Raw genomic sequence first — 19,794 nt, forward strand, 5'->3', positions numbered from 1 at the left:
AAAAGATTTGGAGCATCCTTAGTTGTCATATATAATACTGTAGACTTCATCAGCAGTAAAATTCTAACCAAATAAGAGCAGTTGAGGAAATTTTAGGCAGGAATATGGAATTATAATTTAAAAATCAGAAATGTAGATAAGAATCTTTAGGAGGGAGCTTTTGCCAAAGACGATGGCTTTGTAAAAGAAAAAATGTTATAAAGCTATGGTTGTTATAAGAACTAGCCCAACAAGGTTTACTTTCTAGTAAAGTATTTAATAGTTTAATAACCTTCAAAATTACCTTTATAGGGCCGGCCCGTGGCTCACTCGGGAGAGTGCGGTGCTGATAACACCAAGGCCCCGGGTTTGGATCCCATATAGGGATGGCTGGTTCGCTCACTGGCTGAGCGTGGTGCTGACAACACCAAGTCAAGGGTTAAGATCCCCTTACTGGTCATCTTTAAAAAAAAAAAAAAATTACCTTTATACCCTGAAGTTAAAGGTTAAGGTCAAAAGAGATAAAAAATAATACTTTAATGTTCTCATCACAAAAAAACAATAAATTTTTGCTAACTACCCTAATTTGATCATTGGACATTGTGTACATGTATTGAAATATATATCTGTACCCCATAAATGTGTACAATCAATATGTTTCAATTAAAAAAGAAATTTTTTTAAGAAAAAAAGTTGATAATACTGAGGGACTTAATAACAACGTACTCGGAAATCTTTTTAAGACTAATTTGACACTGAAAATAGCAGCCAATAAAGTGAGAACTAAAGACATGAAGCAAGAAGACAGTGTAGTTAGGAAAGCAAAAACCAACAGCCCAGAAGTCTTTCAACTTTCTGTAATCTATCCCAAGTATTACCTGAACAAATTGTAGAGGAAAGAGAAGATTGAAGCAAAAAAAAAGGTGAAGCAAAATTTTACTGAGTTGGAATTCCTTTATTCTAATGTAAAGTGAAAACTAAAAAGACTTGTTACCGTCATCATAGATTTCACAAATCTATCTAGAATTCAGTAAGCAGAAAACATTAAGTGCCACTGAGATACAACACCACGTGACATATAACGGGAAGGCCACAAAGGAATTTTAAAAGTCACTTTCCTAAGAGAAATTTCAATTTACAGGTTGGGAAATAAGGGAGTACATATACATATGAATATAAGTACACAGGTGCTGGAAACATGCTTTCAGCTATGCTCTAGGTTGATGCCTACTGGAGAAATCATACTGGAGAAGTCCTTTACATATGCTAGTGACATGGACTTAAAATTAGCTATAATCATTCAGTGCCTGCTGTACACTAAGCACTAAGTGCTTTTACTTAAACAGTGTATCAAGACCAGTGCAATTCAGAAATTAAGCTTGCCCATCGTCTCAATCTATTAAATGAAAAGTTAAAATATTGACCAGATCTTTCTGACTCTAGGGTCATCATTCCTTCCACTATACAAAACCACCTCTCTAAATTAATTCACAAAACATCAACAACCCCAAATAGTGTACGCCTTATTTTTCTATTTGCTGCTTTGTTTTTAAGTAGAACAATACCCAATTGCAAACAACGCATATTAGGCCCACAAAAGGTCAGAACAGGTGACTCACAGAGAAGGAATAATTTTTCCTCATTTACTTTCAAAGTCCCTAAAAGAGATTATCCACTGTGGTGATATGATAAAAGAAAGACGACACATACTGAAATGTACTGATGTCTGAAATGAATGCAAGAAATGAATATGAAGGATGTAATGAAGTGATGACAGAGAACCGGCAAATAAGATGCTCAGTAAAATTTGTTGTTAATGAGATTACAAGGAATTTTACTCTGCTTTCTGGCCTTGGCCAAGACAGTGGACACTCAGTCCCTGGAGCTGGGCGAGATGGTCATTCACATGTTTACACTACATTTATATTATTTTAAACATCATATAACCCATTTGTGATGGATTTGACCTTAGGAATATACGTCAAACACCACAAGTTTATACTGACAAGTGAAAAAGTCAGATCTTCTTCACCAAGTCCATTTGTACAGAACAGAAGAAGGAAAACTCATCACAGCCAATGTCCCCACCATCATCTCTTCTTTGACAGACTGAATATCTCCACTTAATGCTTTGTGAACACTAAGATTTTAATCTGAGTGACAAAATTTCTGTATAAAGTCTTTTCTCAAGTGGTCAAAACTATTTTATTTCTTTCCTATTTCCTAAATTCATAGTATAGGTTATATGGTTGCAATTCTGTTTTTTTACTTGCTTTGTTCTAGAATACACTCCAAATACCCTAACAAGTACATTTTCTATTCTTTTTTTATTTACTTTTTAAATTTTATTTATTTTTATTGTAATGTAGTTGACTGTATATATCTGTGGGCTACAGAGTTGAATATCAATAACTGCAATATATGATGCTCAAATCAGGATAATTAGCATATTCAACATTATATAATGCAATCATTTTTCATGCCCATTTACCAATTCCTCCCTTATCTTCCCTTTCCCTTCCCCTTTCTCACCTCTGGTGACCTCAGTTTTGTTCTCTCCTTTTGAAAGTTCAATGTATTATTGTGACTGTTGTTTCTTTCTTCTTTCTTTTTTAATTATTTGTTTATTTTTTAAGCTCCTACTTATGAGTGAGGACATGCAGTGTGTCTCTTTCTATGCCTGGCTTATTTCACTTAACGTGACATTCTCTAAGTTCATCCATGTTGCTGTAAATGTCAATATTGCTTTCTTTTTTATGGTGGAGTAGTACTCCATTGTGTAAATCTACCACATTTTCCTTATCCAATTGGGCAACAATAGACATTTAGGTTGGTTCCAACTCTTGACAATTGTAAATAAAGCTGTGTTAAACTTGGGGGCACAGGTATCCCTTTGACATGATGATTTCCATCCCTTTGGGTATATACCCAGCAGTGGGATTGCTGGATCAGTGTTAAACTTGGGGGCACAGGTATCCCTTTGACATGATGATTTCCATCCCTTTGGGTATATACCCAGCAGTGGGATTGCTGGATCATATGGCAGTTCTATCTGTAGTTGTTTCAGGAAACTCCATACCATTTTCCATAATGGCTACACTAATTTACAGTCCCACCAACAGTGTAGGAGCATCCTCATTCTCTACATCCTCACCAGCATTTGTTACTCTCTTTTTGATAATAGCCAGTCTAACTAGGGTGATATGATATCTCACCATGGCTTTGATTTGCATTTCCTTGACGCCAAGTGATGTTGAGCATTTTTTCATGTGTCTCTTGACCATTTGAAAATCTTCCTTTGAAAAATGTCTATTCAGCTCACTCCTTTGCCCATTTTTCAATTGGGTTATTTGGGTTTTTTACTGTTAAGTTGTTTGTGTTCCTTGTGTATCCTGGATATTAATCCTTTGTCAGATGCATAGTTTGCAAATATTTTCTCCCATTCTGTAGGTTGTCTTTTCACTCTATTGTTTCTTTTGCTGTGCAGAAGCTTTTTAGTTTGATATAATCCCATTCATTTATTATTCCTTTAGCTGCCTGTTCTTTTGAGGTCATATTCATGAAGTTTTTGCCCAGTCCTACTTCCTGAAGTGTTTCCCCTGTTTTTCTCTAGGAGTTTTAGGATTCTTATAATTTCAGGTCTTATATTTAATTCTTTAATCCATTTTGAGTTGATTTTGGTACATGTTAAGAGGTACAGGTCTAGTTTCATTCTTCTAAACATGGATGTCCAGTTTTCCCAGCACTATTTATTGAAGAGGCAGTCTTCTCCCCAATGTATGTTCTTGATGCCTTTGATGAAGATCAGTTGGTTGTAAGTTGTGGGTTGATTTCTGGGTTCTCTATTCTATTCCATTGGTCCGGGTGTCTGTTTTTATGCCAGTACCATGCTGTTTTGGTTACTATAGCTTTGTAGTCTAAATTGAAGTCAGGTAGTGTTACGCTTCCAGCTTTATTTATTTATTTATTTTTTGCTCGGGATTGCTTTGGCTATTTGTGGTCTTCTGTTATGAGTGTTAAAACTGCTTTTTCTATTTCTGTGAAGAATGTCATTGTTATTTTGATGAGGATTGCATTGAATGTGCACATCACTTGGAGAAGTATGGACATTTTCCTTAGAGTGGTATGGACATTTTCACAATGTTAATTCTTCCAATCTACGAGCATAGAATGTCTTTCCATCTTTTTGTCTTTCCATCCTCTTTAATTTCTTTCAACAGTAGTTCTTGTTGTAGAGATCTTTTTACCTCCTTGGTTAAATTGATTCCTAAGTATTTTATTTTTGTGATGACTATTGTAAATCAAGAAATCAAGCTTACTTGATTTCTTCTTCTACTAGTTTGTTGTTGGAGTATAAAAATGTTACTAATTTTTGCATGTTGACTTTGAATTCAGCAAATTTACTGCAATCGTGTATCAGCTCTCAGAATCTTTTTGTAAAGTCTTTAGGCTTTTCTATATATAGGATCATGTCATCTGCAAACAGGGACAATCTGATTTTGTCTTTTCCAATCTGGACACCCTTTATTTCTTTCTCTTGCCTGATTGCTCTGGCTAGTACTTCCATTCTTAGAGGAAAGGATTGTTTCCATTCTTAGAGGAAAGGATTTTAGCTTTTCCCCACTTGGGATGATATTGGCAGTGGGTTTCTCTTATATGGCTTTTATAGTGGTGAGATACTTTCCTTCTATACTTAATTTGCTAAGAGTCTTTATCGTGAAGCGATATTGAATTTTGTCAAATGCTTTTTCTGTATCTTTTGAGATTATCATATGGTTTTGCCCTTGATTTTGTTGATGTGGTATATCACATTTATTTAGTTGTTTATGATGATTCATCCTTCATCCCTGGGATTAATCCCACTAGATCATGGTGTATAATCTTTTTGATGTGTTTCTGTATTCCATTTGCTAATATTTTATTGAGGATTTTTACATCTATGTTCATCGATGATGTTGGCCTATAGTTTTCTTTTTTTGTTGTATCTTCGGTTTTGGTATCAGAGTGATGCTGGCCTCATAGAATAAGTTTGGAAGAATGGCTTCTGATTTAATATTTTGGAATAGTTTAAAGAGAATTGGTATTTATTCCTCTATAAAGGTTTGGTAGAATTCAGCTGTAAAGTCATCCAGTCCTGGGCTTTTCTTTATTGGGAGACTGCTGAATACAGCTTCAATCGCATGGCTTGTTATTGATCTGTTCATGTTTTCTATCTCTTCTTGGTTCAGCCTTAGTAGTTTGTATGTGTCCAGAAATTTATCTGTTTCCTCCAGGTTTTCAAATTTGTTAGCTTATAGTTGTTCATAATAGCCTGTAATGATTCTTTGTATTTCTGTGGTAGTGGTTGTAATGTGTCCTTTTTCATTTATAATTTTTGTTATTTGGGTCTTCTCTCTTTTTTTCTTAGTTAGCCTAGCTAGTGGTTTTTCTATCTTGTTTATCTTCTCAAAAAAACAACTTTTTGTTTCATTGATCACTTATGTTGTTTTTGCATTTCTGTTTTATTTAGTTCTGCTCTGACCTTAATTTCTTTCTGTCCAATAATTTTAGGATTGGGTGATTCTTGTTTATCTAGTTCTTTGAGGTGTAGCATTAGGTTGTTTATTTGAAATCTGTCTATTATTTTTATGTAAGTATTTATTGCAATAAACTTCCCTCTTTGTACTGCTTTTGCAGCATCCCACAGCTGCATCTACCTCCCTTACATCTGTGGTATCCATGGCAGCAGTAGGGTTACCTAATGGTGGTGGCAGTGGCACCTGTGGCTGCAACTGCCCCCCTAACCTCTGTGGTGTCCTTGGCAGCAGCAGGATTACCTTGTGGCAGCTGCTGCCATCTCCCTCTTGTCTGCAGTGTTCTTGGTGGCAGCAGGGTTAACTCATGGCAGCGGCAATGGCAGCATTGGTTGCAGCCACATCCCTCGCACCTGTGGAGTCTGTGGCTGCAGTGACAGACCACCTGCAGACCTGCTGCTCTGTGGGGAGCGGCTCTGTGATTGGTGATGTTTCTGGAACCAGAAAATAGTTCTGGTGGCTGTGGCAGTGGTGGTGCTAGGCCCATTTCAATCTTCCTCTGTGGGAGGAATGCACCCTGGGCACCTCTAATCCTCCAGGTTCCCCTCAAGAATCTATTTTCTTTTCTTTTGCTTTTCATATAAAAGGCAGCCAGTTCTTCAAAAACAGAATGGAAAGTTATATGTTAAGTTCAAGAAACTTTCAGTGTACAGGGTAAGTAGATAATTGGGTATTAAATTTTGTCTGATAATATAAATTTGAGATTTTCTGCAAACACTTGATATTTAAGGCTTGAAATGGATGAATATACCGTACAAATGGGGGTATACAGAGAAAGAATAGGTCAAAGGACTGAACCCTTGGGTTCTATAATATCACAAAGTCAGGTTGCTATAGAAGAATTAATAACAGAGACTGAAAAGCAGTGATATAGGAGAAAAATGTGAAGAGTATTGGTCCTGAAAGCCAGTTTTCAAGAGTACTGACCACCTTTGTAGAATGCTACCGACATTTGCCCAGCCTCCCTAGAAAACAGAGTATGAGACAAATTCTTTACTGAAGGGCGTAATACCAAGGTATCAAAAGTGAGGAAGGAAAGGAGATGACAATGGGAAGTAGAGAAACATGGTAGGTGGTGCATTACTGAGCCTAGCAGATCTTCACATGTGTATAGTTAGTTCAATCACGAGGGATGTCTGAAGAGAACATATGGAGCCAGTACCTTTCAAATACTCCATTGGTATAGAAGAAAGGCTAGAAATGAAACTGCTGGCTCCTTCCTATCTTTTCCTCTCTCTCTCTCTCTCTCTCTCTCTCTCTCTCTCTCTCTCTTTCTCTCTCTCTCTCTCTTTCTCAGAGGGGGGCATGAATTCCCCTGCACTTCCTAGTTTTTACCTGGCCCCGTGCACCCCTGTGTGACACTTCATCTGACTTTAGACATGGCAGGCAGACCTTCAGTGGTTCTAGACAGGCCATTCCTGGACACAGGAAATGCTGTGCCTCCTGCCATGCTGTCTCTCTCTCTCTCTCTTTCTTTCTCTCTCTCTATTTCTCAGAGGGGGGCATGAATTCCCCTGCACTTCCTAGTTTTTACCTGGCCCCGTGCACCCCTGTGTGACACTTCATCTGACTTTAGACATGGCAGGCAGACCTTCAGTGGTTCTAGACAGGCCATTCCTGGACACAGGAAATGCTGTGCCTCCTGCCATGCTGGGTGTAATGGAGCCCATACGGAGTCCAGCGTCTTCCCTCGGGAGTGGAAAGACTGCCAGTGTGGTTAGGACATGAAACAGAAGTAGCTGAAGCTCTCCACTGAACAAGCTGCCAAGGCTCAGTGGAGCAAGTGGAGCCAAGGGAATCAGCTGGGGTGATGAACTCACCCTCAGATATAGCAATGAGGGGACATTGGTTACTGTCTCTTTAGGCACTTCAATCAAAACTGTTTCTTCTACTGGATATTTTCTTAATTTTTTAACTAGAAAAGAACGTAATTAAGGTCTTCATCCCTATGCTCTCCAGATGGCTTCTTGGTCATCATGTAAATTTTTCTACTCCTTCACAGAGCTATACATACCAAGGATATTGGGAGTAAATTCTCTATTTAACTACAAAGAAAAAGTGAGTCTTGTTTCACCTTTTCCAGAAAAATTGGGGCAACTTGTTTTGCCAATAACCTAATAAGAGAATCATTTCACAAGTGGCTGTTCTCAGAACAAAGAGAATCTGCTCCAAGAGGCTTAGTCGTCTCCACAATTGACAAGGAAGGGAAAGCAATTGAGACCAACGTTGCTCTTGCCTCAATGAAAAGTTTTTCTTACTTTTATTTGATTATAGCAGAATTGCTTGTATAGAGATAAATATGAGTGTCAGAGTGGTGTGCTTTTGTAACTTATTCTGATTACAAATAGAAAAACTAAAATTATTAGCATGTCTGTAAAAATCAAAAATCTCAAAAAATATATGATAAAATGGTACCATTTTATCTTATTCCCAAAGATCTCTTTTAAAAATATCAACAACATAAAAGCCTACGAAACCACGTTCGAAGATTCTCAACTTTTTGACTCAAGATCAAGAGCTGAAAATGTCTTCAATTTGACCAAATCTGACCCATTAGTGAGATTTTTGATCTGGTATATTTTATGTTTGGTTTTGGTAAGGCAGTGCCTTTAAGTTTTTTTGAATATTGAAGACCTTAGGTGAAAAATTATCACTCCAGTGCTACCACTCCCAATTGTTTGCAAGCAGCCTAATTCACATATTTATTTTTGACCTGCCAGCCCCATGTAAGTTTAAGAACCACAGGCTTAGATCAACACCCAAAGGGTCAGGAGCAGGATGCTTCATCAGGATGAAGTTTTACCCTTTGACATTTCAAATCCTGCAAAACAATGGCCCAAGGATGGTACGGGCATTCTACATCTATTTTCCTTCCAGACCTTCCAGAAGCACGAGTTGGAGAGATTGCTTTTTCTCTTGATTTTCAATCAAGAAATTTTGAAGTTAGAATATGCACAAATACAAACACACAAATGTCTTAAAGACAAATATTAATTCTAAGAGACAGAATAAAGAAATCATTAGACTGATAGGAATGCTTTTCTAAGGGCCCTATAATTTGGAAAAACGCAGATTCTCACAGTAGAATCAGTACATCATGTTAGTATGCAAACAAATGTTTTTTTCCTTTCCTTCATCCTGTCCTCTAACTTATTAACCCTTCTGAACCAGTTGAAACTAATAAAGTGCCATTACTTAATAGACTGTCTTAAAACTATATAAAAACATGCTCTTTGACTATGAAATTCCAACTGGTTTAAAATACTAGCCATGATTCATTTTCAACTTCAGTTTCTGGCAGGTGAGAAAATGGGGAGAGTGTCTCTATTTGGTCTGAGAAATGATGGTAAATTCAATATCTCTATAAGAATTATTTGAATACTTCCCTGTTTATATATAAATACTTAAGAGGTCATTGTGTCTCTGTTATACAACTCTGATCTTTCAATTATACTGCTTACATTGTATAAAGAGTGAGAACCTGCCTGCACGCAAGAATGTAGGCATCTATATTTAAGGTAATAGTTATGGGCCATTGGGAAAGTGTGTCTTTTTCTGCATTTTTATGAACCTTAAAAACTTATTTTGATAGAGATTAATGTTCTCTCTGTAATTAAATGCAAACTAAGTATTGAATCACTGTACCTCCCCAGTTATCAGACCATACTTGACTTATCACCAACTTCAGATGAGCATGTTTATCAAGTATTTTCTGAATTAAGATTTACTTTCATGGTGCTCTTAATTATTTTTTCTACTTACTATTTATCTTTTGTGAATTATACTTTGGTAATTAAAAAATAATAATTTTCTGCATTGACCTTGTACTAAACTGACTAGTTATTATAGGGATGAAGACTCTTTGGTTTTAACATAGTAAAAAAAGGGGGGGGGGGAATAAAACATGTACACCATAAGGCTTTGAACCAGATGATCACCAACATACCTTCCAACTCTAAAATAAATAAACATATAGATCCTACAATACAGCCTTTGATAACTGGCATAAATAGAAAGTAAAGAGGAGAAATAACTTTGTTTAAGAGACAATAACCTTGGCCACAAAACTGAATGTTTGCTCAGCTGAAAGATAAGAGAGAACAAATGTGCAAATAAAAGAAGACAAATAAAAAGGCTCTGGGGCTCCCTTTGTGAAAGATCCTCACTATTCCATCCTAATCCCTTCATGAGATGATTTCTCTCTGTTGTTCTAAATCATAGTAAGGAATTTGGAAGGTATTCGGAGTCTATGTCCCTATTAATTCAATCAGGTGGGTCTCACAGAAATAATAAAATTGCCTAAAACTGGAAAATAAATTATTCGGCAAAGAAAAAAGTGTAATGGATAAGGTAGTTATAGAAATAATCCAAATTTTACTGGGATAAGAAGGTCAAAGGCTTGTAAATTACTAAAAGCCATCTAAGAGCAAACATGGGAAAAAAAAACAGCACAGGACATTTAAAAATATCAAAGGGAGCATAGAGAGAGGTAGGAATTTGGATGGTGGACACTGAAGATAAAAGAAACATGTATCAAACAAAAGGAAGTTTCTCAAGGAAGCACATCTGATCCCAAAACAGAAAAAAGAGAACGAAAAAATAAAGCACAACCACAGGATACAGATTCAGAAAACGAACACTGAAATACATATATAAAAGACCCACTGTCTACAGGGATATGCATCTTTTGGTTCCTACTTGCTATAGACTGAATGTTTATGTCCCCCACCCCAAATTTATGCATTGAATTATTGCCCCTGTAAAAGAAACCCCAGAGAACACCCTTGTTCTTTCTGCCATGTGAGGATACAGCAAGAAGACAGCAACTGTGAACCAGTAAGGAGGACTTCACCAGACCCTGAATTTGCTGGTACCTTGATCTTGGACATCCCAGCCTCCAGAAATGTGAGAAATAAATTCTTGTTATTTAAAAGCCACCCAACCTATGGTACTTTTGCTACAGAAGCCTGAACAAACTAAGACACTACTATTCCAGGCAAATCTTGTACTCTCCCTTTCCATAGAAAGATATCAGACCTTGAACATATGCAGAACAAATGGAGATAGGCAAGCATACACTATCAGATTTGATTGAATTGTTATTATGTTTTCAGAGGTGAAACTGAGAAAAATTTATATTCTATAGAAGTAGGAAAAGGAACTCTTCCCATAGCTTACAAGTTATATCTGGTTCACTCATTCATTGGGTGACCAGATCCTTCCAAGACAGGTACCCTCCTTGCCATCAGAGGCAGAATTTTATTCTAGAAGGCAGGTACAGTGTGGCAAGTCTAGTATGAAGTGTTGGATAAAACTGAGAGCCACATAACAATGTATAAAGCAAGTAATGGTTTGAATATTAGGAGAGAGTAAGACATGATGTTCAGATAGGCCAATGACAAGGATTAAAGCCAAATACTCAAAGAACGGGAGGGACTTATCAGATTCCTAAGTGACTTTTAAAATCTTGTGTGTATAGCTCTCATTTATGGATAAAATATAATACATTCAGTGAATGAACTAAGAGGGAAGCAAATAGTGCTCAGAAGAGTGACCTGGCTTAAGGGCAGTGGCAAGGCACACAAGTTGGATAGCTTACAGAATACTGTACAGTCAACCCCTTCACTGCTCCAAATCAAGAATCAGTAAAGTTTATCTATTACACCTTTTATTGCCTTACTCCATGTATTATTCGTTTGATCTTGAGGGACGCTAAGAGCTTGGAGAGAGGATTCTGATACCAACAAAGAAAGAAGAACTTCTTACCCTAGTAAGGGAACAAGACCCGTCTACCCCAGTAAAGAAACAGCTAAACCAAACTTGAACAATCTTCTTTCTAAAGGTCAAGAAATATGGCTTTGTTGGGGTCCTTTCCTTATACCAAAGGATCTCAGAACATCTCTTAGCATACTTAAGAATCATCAATCCATAGATCTAAGTGAAGAACGAGCTGTGTGGTTAAATGGCATTTATATAGAGAAGAATAACTTGTCTCATTTTATTTTATAACCAAGTTTCCCATGTCCTCATACTACAAACTCATTAAGCTAGACACATCCTCAGCTCTCCATAAAATTCAGTCTTCTGTCTTGCGGACAGAACGTGAACATGTCCCTTACTTGAATAACAGAGATATGATAAAGGATATTTATCCTTGGCTATCTTTCACAAACAACAAAAGGGGAAATTATCTTCTAAGAGTACTTTGTCTGGGGACTTTACTGTAGGCAAGTTAGGGCTTCAGTGCTTGAGGTGGCAAGTGAGGAAGGATTAATGTGCTAATTAGTACAGGTTCATCAATGAATGACAAAAAATGCAAAATCATATTAACTTTAAAAACAAATAGAAATTTATTTCTCTCTCAAGTAAAATTTAATAGGATCCTTCAATCTTATGGCCCACTTGGCATGGCTTCCACTGTCAAATACACCTCGTGGTCCAAGATTCCACCTCCAGCCACCATTTCCCCTTTCCAGCCAGCAAAGAGAAAGGCATAACCCCACCCATAAGAACATCTGCTAAAACCTGCCCAACAGTTCCATTTATCTTCCATTGGCCAAAATTTAGTCAAAAGACCACCTGGCTACAAGAAATAGTCTTTATTCTGGTTGGCTTCATATCCAATCAAAATTTGAAAATTCCATTACTGAAGAAAGGGAGAACTAGGGTGATCACGTAATTTATCTTCCAAACTGGGATGCTATTGGGTTACAAGAGGCACAATTAGCAATTAGGCCATGACAACACACATAAACTGGAACATAAGGTCACCCTGGAGAGATCAGTTGCTGAGGTACAGCAAGCAGTCTCTGCCACTGTCAATAATACTAATAATATTGGCTATCATTTTTGGAGGCAAAAAAATGTGTCAGGTATGTCGTAGTCACTTGGCTTTTTACTTATTTAGTAAATACTTGTATTTATAATGTATTAACCCTCACAACAACCCCCTGAAGTTGATATTCTTGCCCCCATTTTAATGGTTAAGAGATGGATGCTCAAAGAAGTTGGGTAACTTGCCCATAGCCACACAGTTAGTAAGTGTCAAATCTTGGAACCAAGTTAATTGCTTTTTTTTCAATATTATTCATATTTATTTTTGTGGGGTACAGTGTGTTGTTTTAATACATGTGCATATAATGTTTCAGTGCATGTATGCAATAATTCACTTAGGGTAGATAGCATAGTTTTGTACCAGTTCTGAGTCTAATGTTGTCAATTTATTTTACGTAATTGACAGCAGTCCCAGCTGCTGTCAATTTTTATATAAAAATATGTTCTTTCACCTCAAATGCGTTAAGCTAAGTTAAAGAAGCCCAACATAAAAGAATATATATACTTGTATAGTATAATTCTATGTACATAAATTCTATAAAAGGCAAAACTAGAGTGATGGAATGCAGGTCAGTGCTTGCTGGGGACTGTTCAGACAGGAGATTATCTGCAAAAGGGCAGGAGGACAGCTTTTGTGGTGGTGGAAATGTTCAGTCATGACTGTGCTAGTGGTTGCACAGTTGAGTTCACTTATCAGACTCATTGAACTGTACACCTAATATTGATAGATTTTATTGTATATAAGTTACACTTCAAGAAAACTGGCAAGAGATACAGACAGAAAGGGAGATCAATCCCATCATCAAAAACATGGTGGTCAAGGATATCAGAGGAGTGAAAGGCATGAATTTGTAGCTCTCTATCAATATTTCACCCAATATTTCCATTTGTATTACCAGAAGTGGAGACTGAATAGGATAGCCGCCATTTGACTAACCCCTTGTGCATTTCTGTGACCTTTCACATGAGCTAGAGTTCTTGATGGGGCCTCTTCTAGGAAACCCAAGAGATCTCCTCTCTAACAATATGAATCTTCTTCTGGGGTCCCACTTGCTTCCACCGACATGGTTACATTCTTCCATTTTTTTATTCCCTCCACTTACCTATTTGATTATCTATGTGTGTATGATTATCAAATGATCAAAATTATAGATCTTCTAGGAAAAAGAACAATCCCTCTAATAACTGCAAAGCTTCCAAAAAAGAAATACTGGGACATTTGATAGCAGAATTGCTATGGTCTTATTGTGAAGCACATTGCATACCTGAAAAGTTTTTACCCAATTCAATAGCTAAATAAGAGCCATTTGAAGGGACTTCTGTAGATTTTTTGCAGGAGGGTGATGCGATGAAAACCATGCTTCAATAAAATAAATCTGGCAAAGTTTTATGAGATGGATTAGAGCAGGGAGAGACTGTAGGAGGCAAGATCAATCAGGACACTTTCACAACGGCCTAAGTAAGAGCAAAGGAGGGCCAGATCAGAGTGGTGCAGTGGGCGCAGGCAGGCAAGGGGGAGAGAGATTAGGTATTGAGAGCTGCGGAGGAGGGAGCAACCAAAGACTGTTCTTTCTCCACCCACCACCCTCTGGCCTGGACCCAGAAGTGCAATGGGGAGGAAAAACAGTACAGTCTGACAAATAGAGCTGTGGGTGGCCCTGGAACAATCTACTTAAACATCAAACTTGTTATTTCCCCCTGTAATTTTGATGTTTTTCATCGTATTCCCAGTATTTATGTGTTTTCATTTTTTACTACCATATAAATTCCTGTAACAGCCAAGAAACTTTGACATTAAATGCCTTGCAAATTCTTCCTTCTTCCATTAAGTTCTAATATCACTGACTCCCATCAATAAGGTTATTATTATCTTGCTGTCCCTCTTTCAGTCATTCCATTTCCTCCCTTTACTTTTTGTGATTGTTTTACGTGTGCCTTTTCCACTGCCTATAGAGTTGACAACAACATTTTTTTTTCTCTTGTTTTTTTTTTTTCTGGTTAGCCATATTTTGTAGCAGGTTTATAAAATTTAACTCAACTATAACTCAGATGTAAAGAGAAAATAAAAAGTTCTTTGTAGTTCCATACTTAATCTGGCCCTCTGTCTTAGTCAGTGGAAAACAAATTAAATTAAGTTAAAATTTTATCTCATCAACAGTGCTGACTTCATCTGAGGAAATACTCAGTCTTTTTAAAAATATTGTTTAGTTCCTGAGCTAGCCCCGCTCCCCTGCACTTCTGATGGTGACAGATGGTCCATTGTGGTGGGGGTGGGGAATGAGGCTTTTGGGTCCTCCTGGCAAAGGAAAGAGCTGAGTCTTCAGTGCAATGTACTCTGATTCCCCAGGTCTCCATGGCAACACCAGGGCTCCTGGGTGCAGTTTGCCCTGCTGCTAGGCTGCATGGCTTCACTCTGCGTCAGCGGGATTCTTGTTTTGGTCTCTCCTGGCTTTGTCAGCACCTAGTACTATATCCTGATTAACCCTGTCCCATCCCCGTTCCCACTGGCCACAGATCTCTGTATGACAACCACAACTTTTCTTATGTCCATGTCCACCAGCCCCCATTCCTGATGCAGGATTGCCTAGCTTCTCACTGTAGGCTCCTGAAGGCAGCTCAGGGAAGCCATCCTGCAAGACCGCCCTCTTCTGACCATACTGTGCAGCTACTTTGCTATGGCCAGGCCTGAGGTTGGTGCAAGAAGAGACACAGAGATGATTTTGTAATCCTGAATAGGTAGCACTGAGAAAAGCTGCCTGCCCTCTGTCTTCCACCTTACCCTCACTAACCCATCTCCTGTGGAGCTGGTGGAGCTAAACAGCCCAATTCAGCTCTATCACTCATTAGAGGTGGGATCTCAGAGGAGTTATTTACTGGCTCTGTGTCCCAGTTTCCTCAACTGTAAAATGAGAATAAAATAGTAATTTACCTCATCGTGTCATTGTGAAGATTGAATGAGCTTACATGTATATGAGTATTTCTATATACTTGCATGCATATAAGTAATAACGCAGAGAAGGTATTCAACAAGTTAGCTTTTTCTTTTCCTTCTCATAAATTTCTTAGAATAGAAAAAGGAGAAAGGTTTTTTACTTTCTTCATTATTGATATCCTTTTCCCAGACTCTAGCCAATCTTCAGTGGCAGGCTGCTGTATCTGCTTTATAGCATAAGCGAGCTTAATAAACTGAATTTTCTGTGCTTGGTTGTATGTATTCTAGACTGGAGGAAGAGATCAAGAAAATTGGAAAAGTCTCTCTCAAGGCAGAATCCTAGCACTATATCCTGCCTAATGATCTTATGATAAGATAATGGAGGCTGAACATGTTCTTGGTGTATTCTTGGTCTTCCTTCCCTAACGTGTAATCTCTGCCCACATTCCCATGCCCATCCTCCAGGTAATTGGATGGCTAGAGCAATTTAGGTCAGAGATCTCGGGAAGGCAAAAGAGAATAGCACATTAGAAATTTTAAGTGTTACTCCTTTTCATTTATATTCCCAGCTTTGCTCCCTATACTTAAGCACTGATCAAATAATTAGAATTATGTTCAAATTTCTGTCCTATTCAGTTTAGCATTTGCATAACATGTCCTTCAGTTTACAATTTAATAAACTGCAACTTCATCTGTTGCCACTAAAAAGTGGCAAAATATGCGTATATTAGAAACTACCCTCTGGCTTTTTTCCCCAAGGTATTATCTCTGTATAATTAAATAAGCTTCAGTAAAAGTGACCTGTTCTGGACAAATTATCAAATAATTGCAAAAGATCTCAACAGATATGATCATTTAGCTTTTGCTAAAAGTGGTAAGGCTAATTACTTGTTATATTAAATAGGAGAGAAACAGTATAAGATCCCCAAATCCTTAATTCCCAAATCCTAAACTCAGGTGTAAAATCCTTAATTCCGAAATCCTAAACTCAGGTGTATATTGTAATGGGCAGTGAACACCACTACCATTAATTTGCAGTACTGTGGACTGACCTTATGTAATAATAACAATCCAATCTGAACCATGTTTGCTTAGAATACTGAAGGTTGAACAGCAATTTGTGAGTGCTAAATGTTAAATTATTACAGAATGTGCATCACTAAAGTAAAGCACTCTCAGTGTCTATTTTGGAAGGGACCAGCCATAAAGTGTAGTTGGCCTACTTAGGTGCAACTTATCCATCCATGAACTCTTAGGGTGCAGTAAACATCATAGCTGCCTGTGCCAACCCCAGCCAACAGCCTCACATTCCATTTACTTAGAGTCCATAGCCCCAATCAGAGTAGCTTGACAAAATGGTGACAATAAATGTCACTAAGGAGTGAATTTGGATTTACTAATACAGTGTTGACACTGTATATAGAAACAAGGAGTGACGTAGGAAGTGGGGGCAGGGGAAAATCCAGGAAACGCATAAGTTTGATCAAAGTCTTGGAAAATAAGGATTTAATAGGAGATTCTATTCAGTCTGGAGAAAAAGATCCTGAGGGGATATTTACCAGTTATAAATTTCAGAGTAATTTCAAGCATAGGTATTGGAACCACAAAAAACCTGAACTTAAATTCTGGCATATCTGCTTACGGGCTCTATGAGTTTGGGCAAATTACACAAACTTGCTGAGCCTCAGTTTCCTCATCTATCCAAGGCAAATACCTCTTACTGGAGAATTAAATAAAATAATGACAGTGTAACAATATGGTCCATGTCCCCATTATCCCAGCTAGGGGAGCTCCTCTCAGCACTCTGCTGGATATATGAGTAGGAGGTCCCATTTTATCATGCTGCGGGGCTCTGTGATGATTAGCCTCAGGGCTTAGCTGGATGGTAAACAACAAAGACTAGTGGCACTGGTCAGGTGCTAGTCCCCTATTCTCGGGAGTTAGCTGTGAAGGGCTCTTTCTTAGTCACCAGGGAAATGCAAATCTAAACCACAATGATATACCACTTCACACCTACTAGACTGGTGGAATTTTTTTTAAAACTGTGACAATACCGAGTCATAACAAGAATGCAAAGCAACTGGAATGCTCATACACTGCTGGTGGGAGTACAGAATAGCATTGTTTTGAAAAAGAGTTTGACAGTTTCTTATGGAATTAATCTTACACTTACTGCATAATGCACAAAATTCTGCTTATGTGTCTTTACCTAAGATGAGCTAAAATAAATGTCAACAAAGGACTTGTATGCTAATGTTTGTAGAAGCTTTATTTATAATAGCCCAAAACTGAAAAGTACCCAAATGTCCATCAATTGGAGAAAGGATAAAAACATTGTGGTGTGTCTGTACAATCTAATACTAGTCAGCAATAAAAATAAACTAGCTCTTCCTGATACATTCAGAAACACAGATGTATCATGAAAGCATTATGGTAAGTGAAGGAAGCCAGACAAAAAAAGCGACCTTCTGTATGATGCCATTTACAAGACATTTAGAAACATACAAAGTCATAGTACAGACATCAGGTAAGTAGTTGGCACAGTCTAGCAGACTGGAGAAGGGATTGACCACAATGAGGCACAAGGCATCTTTTAGGGGTGATAGAAATGTCCTATATGATGATTGTGGTGGTTATATGTATATATATTTATGTATTAATTCCTTGAAATACATCTAACTGTACATTTAAAATTGTACAACTTTGCCATATGTAACATAAGTCCCTATAAAGCTGACTTAAAAAAAAAAACAACTAATACCAAAAGAAGGCAAGTAAAAAAAGCATAAGAGATAGAAATTAATAAATTGTAGATTTAAACCCAAAGTTTTGTAAAAATCAGTTATATGGTGTTACAAAAGACATATCTAAAACATAATCATATAGGAGCTCAAAAAGTAAAAGGATGAAAAAAGACATATCATGCAACGCTAAAAAGAGCACAAAATTAAAAAATAAAATAGAGAAAATAAAGAAGGCCAATGTAGCCAATAATTGATTCTTGAAAAAGATTAATAAAACTTATAAACTTTTGGCAAGACTGACCAAAAAATGAGAGAAGGCACAATAACTAATGACTCAAATGAAAACGCGGACATCACTACAGATCCCGCAAGCAATATCAAAAGAGGATATTATAAACAGCTTTAGGCTAATAAATTTAAAGATGTAGATGGAAAGGACAAGCTCCTTGAAAAGTAGCACTTACCGACACTGACAGAAGAAACGTAGCCTTTAACCGTTAGAAAAAATGGAATACAAAAATGTTCCCATGATTTTAAAAAATTAAAAATTAAATTTTCTTGTACCAGCTAACTTGACACATATAAGAAAAAAATAAGTGCAAAAGGAGGTTATGTTAAGAGACTTCTTTTTTTTTTTAATTTGGCACCTGGCCTGTAAGGGAATCCAAACCCTTGACCTTAATCTTATCAACAAACTGAGCTAACCAGCCAGCCCAAGGAGACTTCTAAATTGACTATCAATGATCCTCAGCTCCTGGTATTCATGCCTTTTTGTAACCCCCCACCCCTGCCCCTTGAGTGTGTGCTAGACTAAATGACTTGTTTCCAATGAACAAAATACAGAAAATGGTGGGATATCACTTCAAGGTTAGGTTACAAAAGACTGTGACTTCTGCCTTGCCAGCAGGCTTTCTCTTGCTGGCACTATCTTTCTCTTCTTCCTCATTTTGGTGAAGCCAGGTGTCTTATTGTGAGCTGCCCTTTGGAGAGGCTCACATGGCAAAGATCTGAGAGTGGCACTGTGCCAACAGCTTATGAGAAACTGAGGCCTTAATTCAATAACAAGTAATAAACTACATCCTGCCAACAACTTTGTGAGTGAGACTGAAGTGGATCTTTTCCAGTGGAAGCATAAGATGACTGCAGACTCATGAACCAGAGGACTCCACTAAGCCTTTCTTAACTTATAAACACTGTGAGATAATAAATATTGTTGTTTTGAAACAGTAGATTTGGGGGTAACTTGTTACACAGCAATAGATGACTAATACAGAGAGAAACATCTGCAATTTTAGTTTGGAAGTCAACATAACCTTGATACTAAAATGAGTGACATGATGAGAAAGAAAATTATTAGCCAGGTCAAGATGACAGAATACATGGTCCCCAGCATCACCCTCTCCCACAAACCAACCAATTTACAACTATTAAAAAGCAACGACTGTCAAGTTGGGGCCTCTAGAGCTCAGGGGAAGAGGAGGAGAGACCTATGGCATTCATGAAGGCAGGAGAAGCCACGATGAGAGAAAGAAAGAACGACTCTCACCATTTTGAATCCTGGCGAGTTCAAGGCTGGAGCTGGTGAACACATGGAGCAAGAGCTGGCAAAAGCCACAGCTGTGCCCTTAGGATGAAGTTGCTTGGAGGCTGCAGGGGAGAAGAGGGCTTTGGTAGCCCCCAGGCCAGCAAGACCACTGACAATTCCCATGGACCCACATAGGAGTGAGGGGCC

This window comes from Galeopterus variegatus, unplaced genomic scaffold, assembly GCF_000696425.1.
Source record: "Galeopterus variegatus unplaced genomic scaffold, G_variegatus-3.0.2 Scaffold88, whole genome shotgun sequence".
Taxonomy (NCBI): domain Eukaryota; kingdom Metazoa; phylum Chordata; class Mammalia; order Dermoptera; family Cynocephalidae; genus Galeopterus; species Galeopterus variegatus.